This window comes from Trachypithecus francoisi, unplaced genomic scaffold (genome assembly GCF_009764315.1).
Source record: "Trachypithecus francoisi isolate TF-2019V2 unplaced genomic scaffold, Tfra_2.0 Lachesis_group7, whole genome shotgun sequence".
In the NCBI taxonomy this organism is placed as follows: Eukaryota; Metazoa; Chordata; class Mammalia; order Primates; family Cercopithecidae; genus Trachypithecus; species Trachypithecus francoisi.
In genome coordinates, this window is record NW_022681472.1 from 91,411,836 (window position 1) to 91,431,226 (window position 19,391).

Consider the following 19,391-nt stretch of genomic DNA (forward strand, 5'->3'; position numbering starts at 1 on the left):
TGCACGTTTTCTTCTGCTTCTGTTATATCTAACATTCACAGCTACTTTTGCAAGAAGTGTAAAATTATTCCCATTTTACAGTTAAGAAAACTGAGTCTTAGTGAAGCTAAGTATTATGCAAATTAGTATAGTTGGTAAGTGGTGGAGTCAAGATGTAAACCCACTACCCTTCTGGTTTCAAAGTCTGAGATATTTTCTACATTTCATCATGCCATGCTTTCTTTTACTCAAGAGACTGCACATATTACTTGTTCTGCTTTATCACCTTTAATGTCTCTACATTTTATTATTTCTTACTGATCTGTCAAAATTCAGCTTAACATCACCATTTCTTAATAGTTTTTCAGTGAGTTCACTTACCTGCTAGATTTGTTCAGGTATCCCTCATAACTGCCCATCTATGTGTGATCTCAGCCTATCAAAGCACATGTAACATCTTAACTGTATTCGTTAATTTACTTATCTGCCTCTCCAACAGGACTGTGAGTTCCTTGAAGGCAATGACTGTGCCCTTAATCTCTGTACCCAACATCCTACATTTTTTGTTTTCTCAATCTCTATTGAGCAAATAGATTCTCTAGAATTTGGAGAGGTAATGAAGAGAGAAGCCTCAAGATGTCTAAAGGAGTGATTCAGCTATGGTTTTCTACTCACATCAGTCATCTTTTGTTATCAAAGTGCTGAATAATAAATTATCTCAAAATGCAGTGAATTAAAACAATAATTATTTATTCTTGTTCACGAATCTGAAGGTTGGCTAAATGTTGTCTGATCTAGGTTGGGCTTGACTCCAAACTACACATTTATGCCAAGCCTTTTCCATGTGTCTTTCATTCTTTAGGAATCAGGGACCACCAGACCATGTTCTTTCCATGGCAATTGCAGAAGCACAGGAGGGAAATCATCTCCCAAGCCTTTGATCATGTTGTGTTTGGTAACATTTCATCAGCTAAAGCAAGTTACATGGGCCAATTCCAGCCCTGATGGGAGCATAGTCTACCTACAATGGGAAGGAGAGGAGAATGAGGCTTTGCTTTGTCATATTCCAAGTGAATGAACAAATGTAAAGTTAACTAATCAACTTACACTTAATTAAAGTCAGATCTAGCATAAAACACATCGGGATCTTCTCTGGTGAAAATTGCTCTCTCTGTCTGGTATGTTGGGAACAAACTGACACCTGGAATAGAGTAATAAAGTGGTAGTGAATCACTAGAAAGCACTTACATTAAGCACCTGCTAGGTTGTAGAACCTGTATAAGAATTGTAAATACAGAGAACCTAGTGGCTAAGATCTGTCCTCAAGGACTCCCAGACTGAAAGGGAAGACAGGAATGTAAGTTAACCAGGTCTATGCTGTACAATAACTCCCTACTAAAACAATGCTCAAGATTCCAAGAAAAAGAGGGAGGAGAAAAAATTCTGATTATGCCTCAGGGAAGATTTTCCTAATAAGGCAAAGTCAAAAGAGAATAAATCTAAGTACTCCTTCTAATTTGTTGAAAGAACTATCCAGGTTATTTATTTTTCTCCGAATCCTCAGTTCTTATCTGACAGCCTAGCACAGAATATGCCTTCAGTGTATGGTGGTTATAAGACTGGTGGATGAGGGTGGGCGTGGTGGCTCACACCTGTAATCCCAGCACTTGGGGAGGCCAAGGCAGTTGGATCACCTGAGGTCGGGAGTTCAAGACCAGCCTGACCAATGTGGAGAAATCCCATCTTTACTGAAAATACAAAATTAGCCGGGCGTGGTGGCACATGCCGGTAATCCCAGCTACTCGGGAGGCTGAGGCAGGAGAATTGCTTGAACCCAGGAGGTGGAGGTTGCGGTGAGCTGAGATCACGCCATTGCACTCCAGCCTGGGCAAAGAGAGGAAAACTCCTACTCAAAAACAGAAAAACAAACAAAAAACTGGTGGATGACAAAATACTTCAGACTGCCTGTGAACTATCAACATAACCCTCATGTTTCCTTCTCCTTTTACAGATGATGAAACTAAAACCCAGATGTCTAATGTAACTGTAAAGATCACACAAATATTTAATGATGTTGCTGTAAGCAGAACCTAGGTCTTGTGGCTCCCAGTCCGGTGATTTCGTGCTAAAAATTGCATGAAAATTACCTGACTCTAGTTTTCGATGGAATAAAACAAAAATTATACAGCTGGGAGCTGTGTAGCACAGTGACTGCAACATAGTATCCACTTGGCAAATGTTTGTTGAATTGAATGGAGTTAAAAATTGGAAAGATTCATAAAGATTCTCTCTTCTAATCCAGCCCTTCATTTTGCCACGATAAGGAAAGTGAGTGAAGGAACTGGGAAATGACTTTGCCAAGGTTGCCGGGAACGGAGTTCTTTGCGTCTTCCTTTCATTGTCATTGGAGTGCGAATGAGGTCCTGTAAACTGTGTGTGTGGGTAAAGAGGTGTGACATTGTTTAAAGTCATTTCTTTGTAAGCTCAGTCACAAGCAGGCAAGTAGGAAAAGACAAATTCAAGTTGTCAGGGCCCTTAGAAACCTGCCCTAGGGTGTTGTATTCATAATGGAAAGAATTGAAATGCTTGAATATAGTTATTCTTGGGCCTATTCTGAAACCAAGAGTGTGTATCCTCGGCAGGCTTAATGCAGACAATTACAGTTAAACCCAGGCTTCCAGATAAGCTAAATTTCCAGGACCTTGTAAATAACTCTTTGTTCCCTGTCTCCTCGCGCTGGGTCCTGTCGGTGTAAGGCAGGAGACAAGCAAAACAACGGCACACTCTTTATTCCTTTCCGTCCTCGTCCTCTCCAGTAATTCCATCTTCCCAATTTTTCCATCTCAGTTGTAACTTTAGGGGCCACATACAACACTCCCCAAATTCTCTAATAATGTAGAGACACGCTGAGCTGTTCATTCTGTTTTCTTGCCCCACAAACTTATTTTGGTTGCAAAGGATATTTCAAGGACAAGGGCACATTAATCAATAGTAGGACGTAATGGACTCATTTACCACTGCAGCTATCCACATAGGCAGGAAGAAAGAGAATCACAAATGGCAAGAGGCTGGATCTTCTCTCTGTCTTCTTACAGAGTCCTAGTGTGCCCTTTACTGCCTTTCAGTCCTTCCTTGATCCATATTGGTGCTCTTCTAGAAAGAGGAGAGAAAGAAAATAGATTACACCAACATTGAATTCATTCCTCATTTTTAATAGCGTGTAAGTATAAAGTTTTACAAATTAGCATGTCTGCAAGGAGCCACTGTCCATCCAGTCTGGTCTTTTCATTTTCTGATGAGAAAACTGAGTTCTAGAGAGAATGAATGGCTTGTCCTTAGTCATCCTATGAAAACGGTTCAGGGCAATTTAGATCTCAGGGTTTTTGTGTCCCACACCTAACTGATGTATGACTTCCCTAGATTATCTTCAGAACACTAATGAACTTGTGGATTTAAACATGTTGAACTTCTGTAGCTATTCTTATAGGGCCATTTAATTACACACACGAAACCTTTTCCATTTTAAGCATAGTGCTTATTTCACCCCAAAAGTCACTGGATCATCTGATACTCATAAGCCAGGTAAGCTAAATTTCTCATAAGCCATGCCTCTGAGAAACTTGTCATTTTGTTCTCTAAAGGTATCTCCAAAATAAAGAGATTTGAGTACATGGAAGGATGCTGAATCCATGGTCCAAAGACTCTGGATAGGAGCAGTGCCAAGGGAGCTGCTCACTGTGGAATTGCCTCCTGGTTCCCCTGGATTTAGTTTGTGCTTTGGGACTGGTAGGTGCTCAACCCTGAATTTCTTGTTGTGGACACTGAGCAAGGTATTGAATGACTTGGCTTCTCAATTCCTTCATCTGAAGCTTGGAGATAATGATGGTCTTTCAGTGGTTGGACATGGTGGTTTTTAACTATCTGCCCATCCTCTCTACTGTTAATTTTTAAAGGCAGGTTTGCCAATTCATTTTTATCACACTACCCACTGGCATAGCCTCACAAAAGGCAAGAGTTTATATCCATTTACAAATTGAGATTATAGTAGAAACTTGCTTCTGCTAGTTTAAGAAAATTTAGGCATTAATTACGAATGTTAGGGCTATTTCATGCAACCGGGTGGAAGAAATGGGACTGGGCTTTAGGTTCCCAGGAGTGCCAGGCTGCCCAAGAGGGCAGTGACTATGAAAGGAATGATTTCCAGCCAGCTTCTGCTCATTTTCTGGGCATCAGGATTACCTCTACTCTTTTGTAACTTTCTCCTCTGCTGTGGGGGGCGGGGGGGAATGCTTGAGTCTTTCTTGCTCTTATCCCCCTTGTTCTTGATCTTTGTTCTGTGTTTTTGTTTTTGTGATCTCCTCAAGATCAAGGTTTCTGGTCATGATTCTACTACTTCCCACCAGTAGGGAAAGTGAGTCACAAACCAAGCTGGTCCAAGTCTATGGCACTGACTGTACTCTGTTTTCCAGGGGTAAAGATTTCAAGGACATTAACAGGCTAGCACATGTCTGTGTGGTCTAAAAGCAGGCTTGACTATTTATCTTTCTCTCATTCTTTTCAGGATTCCTTTTGCATGCATTTAAGAGAGGATACTTGAGGCTTCTCTAGCTTGGTGATTTGTGCATGTTCTCTGTCGCCTCCTCCCTCCGTCCTTCGACACGCTGCTGGGTCCAAGTCGGCTGTCTCAGACGACCAGGTCTGGAGCAGACGGCTCCAGTCGTCTCATTTGATGCAACAGGATAAATTATCTGGTTGCCCTCCCACCTACAAGGAACATAGGTGCCAGCAAATGTTCTCTGACTTCGACTTTCTTTGCTTCAGAGTGATTATATCTGACTTTCGGGCTTCGTGATGGCAGAGAAATACCTTAATCCTATCTTATTAAAAACTTTTTCTCAGTAAAATTGCATCCTTCCTGGTATACATGAAAGGAGCCTACCAGATGGTTTAGGTGAAGTTACCAGTTTCTATAGTGGAGTTTTACACCTAAAATCTTGCATAATATGTAACGGTTAGTTTTTCATGCTCTGCATATATTTTCTTTCTGAGAAAGAAGTGGTGGAGAAAGGAAAAATAGATTTCTTAATATCTAGCCAAAACACCAATAAAGTGTTATTTTATACCCTGATTTAGTCACACCCTAACTCATTGTTCAAATCATCTACCACAGTAAAATTTTATACACTTATTTATTTTATTTTTTCTTTAGAGATGGGGTCTTTGTCTGTCACTCAGGCTGGAGTACAGTGGCATGATCACAGCTTACTGCAGCCTTAAACTCCTGTGCTCAAAGTGATCCTCTTGTCTCAGTCTCCAGAATAGTTGGAACTATGGGTAAACACAACCACAACTAATTTTTTTCTTTAATTTTTTTTTTTTTTTTTTTTTTTGTAGAGTCAGAGTCTTGCCATTTTGCCCAGACCTGACCAACATAGTGAAATTCCATCTCTACTAAAAATACAAAATGTATCCAGGTGTAGTGGTGCATGCCTATAATCCCAGATACTCGGGAGGCTGAGGTGGAGGCAGAGGAATCACTTGAACCCAGGAGGTGGAGGTTGCAGTGACCCAAGTTTGCACCATTGAGCTCCAGCATGGGCGACAGAGAAAGACTCCATCTCAAAAAAAAAAAAAAAAAAATCTATCTTTCTGGTGAATACAGAATTTCACCAGCTGATTCTCTCTCCATGTGCTAAGTTCCAGTGATGGTCATCTTTCCACATTTGTCTTCCTCTGATTCAGGTCAGCTCTCCTCCATTATTTTTTTATTAGAGTTCCCACACTTCTCTTCCCAGCCATCTTTTGGTCAAGGATCTTTCTATATTTCTTGCTATGGACAGAATGGAGGAATACTAAGTTTTCAAATCCCTGCCTATCATTACTCTGGTGACCTTGAGAAAGTTACTAATCAATTTATGATTTATCTTTTCCATCTATAAAATGAGACTACTACAAATACCTACCTCACAGGATGGTCAAGATTAAATAAATTGTTGCATATGTAAGGCCTGTAAATATATGTGGTTCATAGTAAGAGCTCACTAAATGCTAGTTATTGTTATTCCTGTTGCTTATTAAGCAATGTATTCTGTTTATTTATTTATTGTTTTTTAGGTTGTTCCCCACCCGACTAGGAAATAATCTGAAGCTTATGTTTCAGTTAAAAAGTTATGCCAGTGTGTTTTGCTAATCAAAAGACAGTCTCCTCCATAAGATAAATTCTGACACTATGCTTAAAGTACAATTCTTAACCTTTTTTTGTTTATTTCTATCTCTGTGACATATTTTTGGGAGACAAGAGGAAGGGAAGGGTGGAATAAAAAGACGTTGCTGAGAGGGAGAATTCGAGATTCCAGAGCCTAATATTCTAGGCTCCAGAGCCTCTCCTCAATCTTCTTCTATTTCATCTAGATTAGTTGAATCATTTAAGAATCTCCTAAATTTATTATTCCCTGTACGCATCCTTCTACTATTTTTCTTATCAGATCAGTCCCCTTTGAAAAAGTTTTGTGTTTTTTTAAGCTTCTGTGCTCTCTAAACTACCTCTTTTAGTTCTCCCTGAGGTCAACATTCATTCCTTACTGTCCCAACCTTTCTTTTTAAACCCCTGTGAAATGCTTGCATGAGAGTATCAGTGTAGAAAATGATAAATAAAGCAAGGAACTGTATGTCAAGTGTCTACTGGAGGTTAGCAACAAGAGATAGAACTGGAGTAAATTTCAGAGTCTCTGGGCCCACCTGGTACCTCAAAACCTCTTGGAATTACAAAGACATCAACAATCCAAATTTCAGGATGACCTGATTATTAATTACTATGTAAAAACCTTGAACATGAGAAATAAATAAGAGGTGAATTATAGATAGAGAGGATATTAAATTTTAATAAAACAGTAGAGAAAGGAAGTGCTAAAAGGAAGAAATAAAGAGAGAATAGAGACAATATAGTTAAGACCCAAAGTGAAATTTAAAAAGAGCAAACAAACTATGAGCTTTGGCTCAGGGAAAAGAAGCCTGCATACAAAAATAACATAATTCAGGGCAGACATCAGGAAACAGTGATTTGAGTTAGTCAGCATGTGAAGTGTGGGAAAAATCATTGTGTTTTCCTCTGTAGCTTCATCTTAGAGATCTTGGACATGGATTTTTTACAATCTGTCAGTGAACAAATGGAAGGCATGTGTCCCAGTACAATTTTTTAAAAAGAAGTCTTTAAGGTTCTCTAGGTATACAATCATATAATCAGCAAATAGCGACAGTTTGACTGCCCCTTTACTGATTTGGATGCCCTTTATTTCTTTCTCTTGTCTGATTGCTCTGGCGAGGACTTCCAGTACTATGTTGAAGATAAATGGTGAGAGTGGGCATCCTTGTCTTGTTCCATTTCTCAGAGGGAACGCTTTCAACCTTTCCCCATTCAGTATTATGTTGACTGTGGGTTTGTCATAGATGGCTTTCATTACATTGAGATATGTCTCTTGTATGCTGATTTTGTTAAGAGTTTTAATCACAAAGGGATGCTGGATTTTGTTGAATGCTTTTTCTACGTCTATTGAGATGATTATGTGACTTTTGTTTTTATTTCTGTTTATGTGGTGTACCACATTTGCTGATGTGCATATGTTAAACCATCCCTGCATTCCTGCTATAAAACCCTCTTGATCATGTCCCATCAAAATGTGGGCTAAGGAGATGAATAGACAGTTCTCAAAAGAATATATACAAAGGGTCAACAAATCTAACAAATGCTCAGCATCATTAATGATCAAGGAAACGCAAATCAAAACCACAATGTGATACCACCTTACTCCTGCAACAATGACTATAATAAAAAAATAAAAAATAATAGATGTTGGCATGGATATGGTGAACAAGAAACACTGTTACACTGCTGGTGGTAATATAACCTAGTACAACCACTATGGAGAAAATAATGTGGAAATTCCTTAAAGAACTAATAGTAGAACTACCATTTAATTCAACAATCCCACTACTGGGTATCTACCCTGAGGAAGAGAAGTCATTATACAAAAAAAGATACTTGCACATGCATGTTTATAGCAGTACAATTCGCAATTACAAAAATGTGGAGCCAACCGGAATGCCCATTAATCAACAAGTGGATAAAGAAACTGATATGTATGTGCGTGTGTGTGTATATATATATATATACACACATATATGTGTATATATATATACACATATATGTATATATATATACACATATATGTGTATATATATATACACATATATGTATATATGAGATAGAATACTACTTAGCCATAAAAAGGATAAAGCCATAAAAAAGCCATGGCATTTGCAGCAACTTGGATGAGATTGGAGAGTATTATTCTAAGTGAAGTAACCCTAGAATGGAAAAACAAACATTATATATTCTTACTCATAAGTAGGAGCTAAGATATGAAGAGGCAAAGGTGTAAGAATGACACAATGGACTTTGGAGACTCAAGGGGAAAGGATGGGAAAGGGGTGAGGGATACTACAAACTGGGTGCAGTGTATACTGCTCGGGTGATGGGTACACCAAAATCTCACAAATCACTGCTAAAGAACTGACTCATATAGTCAAATACCATCTGTTCCCCAATAACCTATGGAAATAAAACAAATTTTCTAAAGAAACAACTTTGGTAACAATGTGTCTGGCATCTCCTGAATGGGTGGTTCCATTCCACTGGAGTGAGTGGGAGTTGTAGGGCAGAGGGAATCATAGCTTGTCACAACATAAAAGGGTACATTAGAGAAAAACTTCTGTAATGGTAACAGGAAAAGCATGGTGGGCACTACTGCCAGTGAAACAATCACTTAACCACTGAAAATTGTGAATAAAACATATAAAAGCATTCAAAGTCTCCAAAAATATTCCTAAGGGCATACAGTAGATAGAGGAAAAATATACTTAAGAAAATCTACTAAATCTTGTAAGAACAGTGAGCTTTGGCATTTGAGCCATGATCCACTCATGCCACTCCCTCTTTTCCCCAACTGAGTATGAGGGGAGCTATACTCCAGACATGCTTACCAAGAACATGGGGCTATGTCTTCACCAAATTTTCAGTTGAAGACTGCAGTTAAACCAGGGAGGGTAGGCCAGAGGCATATTTCATAGTATTGAGAAACAGGACTAGCTGGATTTCCTAGGCAACCTGAAAATCCCTAAGCCTAGCTGGGAAGGTGACTGCATCCACCTTTAAACAGGGGACTTGCAACTTAGCTCACACCCCACCAAAGAGAGCTCACTAAAATGCTAATTAGGCAAAAACGGGAGGTGAAGAAATAGCCAGTCTATCTCCTGAGAGCAAAAGGGGGAAGGTACAATGATCAGGATATAAATCCAGGCATTCAGTCCAGCAACAGCTATCCACTTTGGGTCCCCTCCCTTTGCATGGGAGCTCTGTTTTCACGCTATTAAATCTTACAACTGCACACTCTTCTGGTCTGTGTTTCTTACAGCTCAAGCTGAGCTTTCACTCACCGTTCACCATTGCTGTTTGCTGCCATCGCAGGCCCTCCACTGACTTCTCCCTCTCTGGATCTGGCAGGGTGTCCGCTGTGCTCCCGATCCAGTGACGTGCCCATTGACGCTCCTGATCAGGCTAAAGACTCATCATTGTTCCTGCATGGCTAAGTGCCCGGGTTCATCCTAAGCAAGCTGAACACTAATTGCTGGGCTCCACGGTTCTCTTCCGTGACCCACGGCTTCTAATAGAGCTATAACACTCACTGCATGGCCCAAGATTCCATTCCTTGGAATCAGTGAGGCCAAGAACCCCAGGTCAGAGCACAAGAGGCTTGCCACCATCTTGGAAGCGGCCTGCCTCCATCTTGGGGGCTCTGGGAGCAAGGAACCCCTGGCAATAGTCTCAGTTCCAGATTACAGATAACTCTGTTCCAGAGCTCTTTCCTGATACAGCCACCATTTTCAGGGTGAAGGCTCTGCTCTAGGTGAATCAGGTAAACAATCCTTGGCCCTGAATGCATCTGTCTGCCATGGCTTGCTTGTAGGGCAGAAGTTCCACATGAGGAGGGACAAACACAGAAGACTAGGGTCTAAAATCTCCACTGAGATCACGGTTGCTACTCCGGGAGAAGTGGGCCACTATCTCATCCAATGACATGGATTTTCTGCCCATGGAAAGAGACAAGACTGAAGCACAAAGAACCTCACAACTGAAGCAGAATAAGGTTTCTCCAATGATGTCCATGTCTTAATACACAGAACATGCAAAGATGTTACCTTACGTGGCAAAAGACACTTTTTAAATTTGATTAAATTAAGGATATTGAGATGAAAAGATTATCCTGGGTTACCTGAGTGGTTCCATTGTTATGAAAAAGGTCCTTATAAGATGGAAACCTGAGAGTCAGAGGGAGAGACACAAGTATATGTAATGATAAACACAAGAGTTGGAGTAATTTAAGGAAGGCCTCAAGCAAAGGAATGCTAATAGACTCTAGAAGCTGAAAAGCAAAGAAACTGATTCTCTAGTGGAACTCACAGAAGGAACGTAGCCTTGCCAGCACCTTGACTTTAAACTCTTACCTAAAGACTGTAATAGAATAGATACTTGTTATTTAAGTCTCTAAGTTTGCAGTTATTTGTTACAGTGGCAATAGGACATGAGTATAACTCTCCCAAACAACACTGGCTTTATTTAAAACAGTATGGGAAAGATCATGCCCAAGGGCACTGCCAAAAACAATAGATATCTTAGTGGTGAGCAACTAAAAGGAGACTTCTACAGCAACAGGGGAATTGGTAGAGCAGTTGAAGATGACCAGAGAAAACCAGGGAAAGAGACAGCTAAAAAAAGCCTCCCTGAGGTCTGAGCAACCTCAAAGCCTCAGCACCCTTCCCCTTTAAAAGAGTCCCTATTTAATTGGATCAGATAGTGGAGCAATTTACACCCCCAGGGTATTGTTAAAACATGTGAACAGTCAACTGCTTGATAAATGCTTTCTATGAAAAATCTCACATACTCATCATACTTAAAGGTGAACGACATCATATTTTTTTCTTTAAAATCAAGAGCAAGACAAGAATGACTACTATTGCCACTACTATTCACATTGTGCAAAGGTTTCAGTCAGGGAAATTAGAAAAAAATAAATAAATAGAAGTTATCTATATTTGTAATGAAGGAGTGAAAATTTCTATATTTTCAGGAGACGTGATCTTGTTAAATAGAAAATCTTAAGGAATCCACTAAAACATTATTAAAATTAATAAACAAACTCAGCAACATGAGTGAATACAAGATCAACATGTGGAAATCAATTGCTTTTATAGTAATATAAATAAATAACCCCAAACAAATTAAAAAGATATTTATATTTACAATATTACAGAAAAGAAAAATATACTTACGGATGAGTTTAACAAAGAGTAAAAGACAAGTACATTGAATTACTGCAGCAGGCAGAATAATGCTTCCCCAGAGATAATCTCCTTATCCCTGGAAATTGTGAATATATTTTGTTTCATGGCAAAGAGGAATTAAGGTTGCTAATAAGCTGACTTTATGATAGAGAGATTATCCTACGTTATCTGATTGTTCCAATGTAATCACAAAGGTTTGTAGACGTGAAAGCAGAAGAATGAGTAAGAGTCAAGGTAGAAGTGATGTAATGTGAGAAAGAAAAACTCAACCCACCTTTGCTGGATTTGAAGATGGAAAAGGGCTATAAGCCAAGGATGTTGGCAGCTTGTGGACACTGTGAAAGACAAAGAAACTGCTTTTCTTCCAGAGCTTTCAGAGAGAAACGTAGCATGCTGACATATTGATTGAGTCCTGTGACACCGAAATGGACCAATGATTAAAAAACAAACAAACAAAAATGTAAAATAACTGTAAAACATTGTGTGATTTAAGCTATTAAATGCACTAAGTATGCAGTAAAATGTTACAGCAGCAATAAAAACTGATACAACCATAAAACACAAAGGAAAGAAATTAATCAGAACTTAACATTGTTAAGATGCCAATATTCCTCAATTGATCTATAGATACAACACAAGTCCTGTAAAAATCTCAGCTAGCTACTTTCCCCCCAGAATTGACAAGCCAAGTTTTAAATTCATATTTAATGGAAAGGATCACAACTTTGCTATTTGTATTTAATAACAAAGTTGGAGGGCTCACACTTCTCAAATTTAAAACTTACTACAAAGCTACAGTAATTAAGAAAGAGTGGTACACAATAAACATTTATATCAATGTAAATGAGAATCCATAAAGAAGCCGTTACATCCATGGCCAACTGATTTTGACAAAGGTGCCAACACAATAAAATGGAGAAAGAACAGACTTTCCAACAATTTTGCTGGGACAATTGGCTATCCATGTGCAAAAGTATAAATTTAGACCCCTTCTTCATGCCATACGCAAATATTACCCAAAGGGGACCATACACCAAAAGGTAAGAGTTAAAATACAAATCTTTTCACAGGAAATATATGAGTAAATCTTCATGGCTTTGGGCTAGGCAATGGTTTCTTAGACATAACACTAAAAAAACCCATAAAACAAAACCTATGGCGGACTTCATCAAAGTTTAAAACTTTTGTGCTGCAATTAATACTATCTAGACAGTAAAAGTATAAACCTTAGAATGGGTGAATATATTTACAATCTTATATCGAATAAGAGACTGGGATTTCTATCCAGATTGTATAAAGAACTCTCACAACTCCATCATTAAAGATAAATAACCCAATTTTAAAAAAAGTAACATGACTCAGTTGATATTTATCTAAAGAATATATATATATAAATGGCCAGAAGAAATACTCAACATCTTTAATTGCTAGAGAAATGCAAATCAAAACCACAATGAAGTATTACTTTTTCCCACTAGTAGAGCCATAGTAGAAAAGATAGAAATAACAAATATTGGAGAGAATGAACAAAAATTGGAACTCTCATCTGCTACTAATGGGACTGTAAAATTGAGTAGTCCCTTTGAAAACAGTTTAGCAGTACCTCAAAATATTAAACATGATGTTACTCTGTGTATTAGTTTGTTCTCATGCTGCTAATAAAGACATACCCAAGACTGGGTAATTCATAAAGGAAAGAGGTTTAATTGACTCACAGTTCAGCATGGCTGGGGAGGCCTCAGGAAACTTACAATCATGGCAGAAGGGGAAGCAAACACTTCCTCACATGGTGACAGCAAGGAGAAGTGCCAAGCAAAATGGGGAAAAGTCCTTATAAAACCATCTGATCTTGGCCGGGCGTGGTGGCTCAAGCCTGTAATCCCAGCGCTTTGGGAGGCCGAGACGGGCGGATCACGAGGTCAGGAGATCAAGACCATCCTGGCTAACACGGTGAAACCCCGTCTCCATTAAAAAACACAAAACACTAGCCGGGCAAGGTGGCGGGCACCTGTAGTCCCAGCTACTCGGGAGGCTGAGGCAGGAGAATGGTGCAAACCCGGGAGGCGGAGCTTGCAGTGAGCTGAGATCCGGCCACTGCACTCCAGCCCGGGCGACAGAGTGAGACTCCGTCTCAAAAATAAATAAATAAATAAATAAATAATAAATAAATAAATAAATAAATAAAAATAAAACCATCCGATCTCATGAGAACTCATTCACTATCATGAGAACACCGTAAGGATAACTGCCCCCATGATTCAATTACCTCCCACTGGGTCCCTCCCACAACAGGTAGGGATTATGGGAACTACAATTCAAGATGAGATTTGGATGGAGACACAACCAAACCTTAACACCATGTGATCCAGTAATTCTGCTTGTAGGTATATTCCTAAATGAAATGAAGGTATATGTCCACATTTTAACTCGTACACAAATGATTATAGCAAAACAATTCACAGTAGTCAATAATAGGACCAATATAAAGGACCATCAACTGATTAAGTAGTAAATAAATGGGTTATATCCACATAGTGACATATTATTCAATCATAATTAAAAGAAATGAATATCCGATACTTGGCAACAATATGAATGAACCTTTAAAACATGTTAGTATATCAAATAAGTTGGTCACAAATGACTATATGTTGTATGATTCTATTTATTTTACATGTCCAGAATAAAAAAAATCTGCAGAAACACAAAACAGATGAGATGTTTCCTAGGGTGTGAGAAGTGGAGTGGTGATGGTCACATAAGAAATGGAGATTAACTGCTAACGCAGTTTCTTTTCAGATTGATGACAAAGTTCTAATATTGTATTACGATGATGGTTACACAACTCTTATACTGAAAAACACTTTAAATGAGTTCAGAGTATGGTGTATGTGTTATGTCTTTAAAAAGATGTTTAGGAAAAATAAATATAGAAAAAGGAGAGACTGAGACATGGAAGGTATTCAAAGAATCTGAGAGGATTATTGTTCCCAAGGTGGAACAATAGCTACTTCTTCAATAAGTACTTTTAGTAAAACAGCTACTACATCATCATTACCTCTAGTAGATACGTCTACTACTTAAGATTATTTGGTTCTCCTCTTCTGAGATGCAGGAGCATACTTCCCTGCTAGTTGGTCATAGGAGGACCATCTGACTAGTTCTGGGCAAATAGTTGTGGGCAGAAATGTTGTGTATTATTTCCCAGTCAAGCGTTAAATTTTGGTGTGAGGTCCTCCAGCACTCTCTTCCCCGATGTATCAGCTGAAGACGCTGTGTGCTCCAAATGGTGCAGTGACAATTTCATAGAGTTTTTCAGAGCCTCATTCACTAGTTATAAACTGGAATTCAGAACAACAGGAACATGTGCATGAGCAAAAAAATGTGCTTTTGTTTGTGTGTTGAACCACTGACACTTTAGAGTTGCTTATTACTGCATCATAAGGTGTGGAGAAACAGGGGTATAGATAAATATAATAACTGACTTGCAAGTTTGAAAACCCAGCACTCTATCCTAAAACAGGTAAAAATTCTGCATAATTTATTTTGGGTTAGAAAAATAATGGCTATCACCATTTCTCCTTTCTGGAATATGTTGGGTCTTGTGAGGGACAGTGAAGCCTGCTTTTAGTTGGCTGGTGGCTCATTTGAAACAATCTGATTGGCAGAAGGGGAATGGCTTCATGTATGTATTTTTTTCCATAGGACTAAAATGTAATCTCTCACACATCTAATAATTCTCCATTTTCTATTTTCACATGTTCTTATTTTTCCTTTAGTGGGTGGATAAAATATTTCTAATAGATGGGAGTGAATTTGGATAAACAATCTATCATATATACATAATGTATATATGATATAATATAAAATCTCATACAAGTTGAGTATGCCTTATCTAAAATGCTTGGGTTCAGAAGCGTTTTGGGTTTCAGAATTTTTTAGATAGTGGAGTATTTGCATTATACATTGATTGAGTGTCCCTAATCTAAAAAAGTCCAAAATCTCAAGTGTTCTGAAACATTATGCATTTCAAACTCTGAGTATTTCAAGCTTTTGAGGGCCAATGACCCTCAAAAAATTATTATAGAGTATTTTGAATTTCAGATTTTTGGGATTAGAGATGCTCTAAATGTGTACATATAAAATTTGTCACTGTTTGTAACTTGTAAGTATGCAAGTTTTTATTTTTAGAGAAATTGTTACTAAAATATAAGTTATTTTTTAATGCATTTGTAAGTTTGGAGTTTGTTTTATCTTTCATTTTCCTTATTCCACATTCCCAAGATCTCTGGTAAGAGAAGAAAGCATACTTTGCTGTGGGTCAGGTGCTACATTCAAATATCATGGTCATGACACCAGGTTCCATTTAATAAATTACTGCTGTGGGAACACTAAATGGTATCCGTAGCTTCAAATCCATTAAGCAACAATTTGCTAACTTTGTGGGGAAAGGATCAGGGTAGTATTGGTATTACCTTGTGTATCTGAAGTTCAGGACTCCTCCTCACAGCTATTTCATCCAATTAATTTAGAAGGCTATTATCCCCATTATACAAATGGACAAACTGGTCTGTAAGATCAGTGAGAATGCGTCAGGTTTCCATAAAAGAGGATGCCGTTTCCGGATACAGGATAAAGATGGCTTTAAATTTTTCTATCCTCCCTCTCAGACATCATAGGCTGCCCTACCATGTTCTTTGTATAAGTCTGAGGCAGACTTGAACAACCACAAAGCAAAGTAATGTTTGGAATTACACTGTTGGTTACCCTAATTACTTTAGTTCTTAGAGTGGGACACCAGGATAAAGAAGAAGCAGAGGATTATGTAATATCTATATAATGAAGAGTAGAGAAATCAAAATATTCAGTTTAGAAAAATGAAAAACGTAATGCTAAAAATAGTACCCATATATCCAGTCCTCTAAATTGACAAATAACTTACACATCAAGTGTTTTCTTATTTATCCTTGAAAAGAATGTGTAGGTTAATTGACTCTCTTATTTTCACAAAGGAGAAAACGGAAGCTTGAGCTTGGTGATGTCTATAAGGTGACACTCCTAGGAACTTGAGAAAGCCTCAACGTAGGCTCAAGGTAGGCTCAAGGTTATCTCAGGGTAGGTATGAGATAACTTACCCCATTCATTACCCTTACTAATCAAATCCAAAATTCTCATTGTCTCGTAACTACTGACCTAATTTTGCTCTTTCTTTCCAGTGCCATCTTTTTACCTTCCCCTCATTCACTACTCACTGGGCACATCTCTGTTATTGCCGTTTCTACAAAGACCAATTTTATTCATGCCTTGAAGAATTTACATTTGCTTTTTTATCTTCCTGTATAATTCTCTCTGAAGATTTTCACATGGCTGGCTACTCTTTACCATTCTCAAGGCTCAGCTTACACACTTCCTGCTTGTTAGACTTCCTTGTCTACTTCATCTAAAGAAGTTCCCCTTGAATATTTTTATTGTATAACACTCTTCTCTATTTTTGATTTTAATCTTCATAACACTCATTTTTATCCTGTTTGGTCATTTAACACCTGCCTCTCTCTTCTAGAATTTAATCCTAAAAGAGTAGGTTCACTGTCATTTTACTCAATACCATATTCTCAATATCTAAAATAGTTTCTCAGGTATAGTAAATGGTAAATAAAAATTTACTAGGTGAATGAAATAATATATTGACTTTGGGGGAAAGAAAGATAGTGTATCTATCTTTATGAAATATGGAAGAACTAATAAATTTACGTTTAACTTCAGAAATGGGCTCAGTAGATGAGGCTCTGAATAGATAATTGAATTTAATCTTTCACAAAGAAATAATTTTATAAAATATCACACTTCAGATTTCAGGAAACAGGCTGTCCCACACGGTAGTTCATTAGCACTGACGAAATGTTCAAGCAAAGGATACGTGTGCATTCTGAAGATGTAGGGATGCCTGAATCAGGCATGTGGTGGTGCTAAGGTTGCCTCCATCCTATTTCATCACTTCTGAAACCTATAACTCTAAAGAGGTATTTTGTATAAATATTTTTTTTTTTTTTTTTACCGAACAAAAACAATGAATTGGGTAAGTCTGCTAATTATACTTCATTATTTTCCATTAAACTCAGAAAAATCATAAGATTCTTTTAGGCATTGCATATGATCTTGTTTGCAATAGCCTCCTAATAAAAGAGAAAGTTTTAACAGCACATTAGATTTCAGTTGACATTAAATGTGTAATTATCCCCGATTAATCAGTAAGGAATGATTTAAGCTGCAGCTAACCACAAATTAGACTTAAAAATGGCTTGAACAAATAAGGCTTTTTCATTTCCATGTAAACAGAAGTCTGAGGACAGGTGTTTTCTAGTATACATCTTCCAATGGTGTCACAACTTCCAAATTTTATTTGTGTCTGCTCCTCTGTACTACGGATTGATAGTGCTACCTCTCAAGTAGTTTCACAAAGAATGTATTAGTGTTGTTGAGCATCAGGTTCTTACAGGTATCATATTAAATGATAGTAGCTCTTTTATACCATTTTTACTAGAAATAAAGAGAGAATGCATGACAAGTGTTTGGCGTTGGTCATTGTCTTGGAGGGCTCCATCATTTTCTCCATTTTTTTTTTTCCTTTATTACTCCATTTTGCTTACATTTAATTCCTCTGTCAGCACACAAATTTCATCTTCATCCGCACTCATCTCTTTGCCTATTGTTTAGCTCAAGATATCCACTTGGAGAAGTTTTCTCTTACAAATGTGTACAACTTATTCTTCTACAATCGCCGCCGCCAACTCCCTACATGCCTAGACTTTAGAGTTCTGAATATGACTACTGAGGGAGTATGATTACTTAGGTCATGACTACAAATACTATATATTTCAAACATCCAGCTTCAGTGTCATTTCAGTTCAAGCCAGCAGTGTTTATGAAATAACAACTGCATGCCAGGCATGGTAGAACTTCTGAAAAGTCACCTTCCAATTCCTGTGAGTACAGTTATTCGCTTATACTTCTAGGAGCATGCAGCCGATTGGGCTCTCTGAAAGCAGATGCTAAAATGGAAGTGTCACGGGGAAGGTGTTAATTAGGGATCAATAGATACCATAAAAGGAACAGGGGGGAAAGCAGGACTGTGCAGAGGAAGAAGTCAAACTGTGGCACAGCCAGAAAGAGCCTCAGCACCAAACAGGTAATGCCAGTCAAAATCATTCCAATTGAGCCAAAATGGCCAGGTCTTCACATACCTTCCTCCCTCAGTCACTAATGTGGGCTGTCCAGAGACAGTGATCTCAGGCAATTCTGTTTTGAGGGACAGCTGGAGTTGGTCTGCTAACCACACTCTCTGTAGCTGGAAAGGAAAGTCCTTTCTTGAAGAGAGAGCTGCGTTGCTCCTCCCTGTGTCTACCACAGTCTATGTCTTAGAACGCTGAAGTCCATTTCTTAAGATATATTCAGGATATGACTCCTTCAGGATTCCAGTGGACTTGTCTTCCTTAGAAGAAACTTAAGAGGGAGATAAGAATGATGAACTATAGCCCATGATACTACAACAAGTTTCAGTTACACAGTAGTGTTGTCCTCCTTTAGCCAGCATACGGTCTAGATTCTCCTTCACCTCTGCTATCATCAGGGGTTTATCTGTGGCATGACCTAGACCTCATCACCAAGAGGCTTCAGTCCTTGGTTACAATGTCCTTATTAGGCCAGCATTGCCAAACCTGCTATTTTACAATCACAATTAGCAATGAAGAGACACCAAGACCTACCTAAGTGGATTATATGAGTTCCACAGATATTCCTCTTTGGACACATTCTGAAACAGGAGCTGAGCCTCCAACTGCCTATCAGAGTCAATTACTTCTGCTGCAAAAATGGTAATTCCTTTTGCCTGGTAGTCTATTGACACCGCAAGCCCAAACTGCTCAGGTAGCGGCTATCGCTTATAATTAAACAGAAGTGTTGCATAATTCCCTTGCAAGATGTGCCTCCCTTTTAAGAACCAAGATTTCTAATTCTAT

At 38.3% G+C, this 19,391-nt stretch overlaps 2 long non-coding RNA genes across 2 annotated transcripts in view; both read right to left on the reverse strand.

The window, feature by feature from the left end:
* Positions 1–708: 708 nt before the first annotated feature.
* LOC117079389 lies at positions 709–2,424 on the reverse strand. The gene is made up of 2 exons (XR_004435415.1): positions 2,127–2,424; positions 709–1,000 (listed from the first exon to the last, which is right to left on the reverse strand). It is a non-coding gene; the product is annotated as an uncharacterized LOC117079389 (long non-coding RNA).
* Positions 2,425–3,000: 576 nt separating this feature from the next.
* LOC117079194 overlaps positions 3,001–19,391 on the reverse strand; it is a 35,571-nt gene continuing 19,180 nt past the window's right edge. Inside the window, exons 3-4 of the long non-coding RNA XR_004435304.1 lie at positions 11,651–11,788; positions 3,001–3,132 (exon numbers count right to left, since the gene is read on the reverse strand). This is a non-coding gene — a long non-coding RNA (uncharacterized LOC117079194). The remainder of the gene's footprint in view (positions 3,133–11,650; positions 11,789–19,391) is intronic.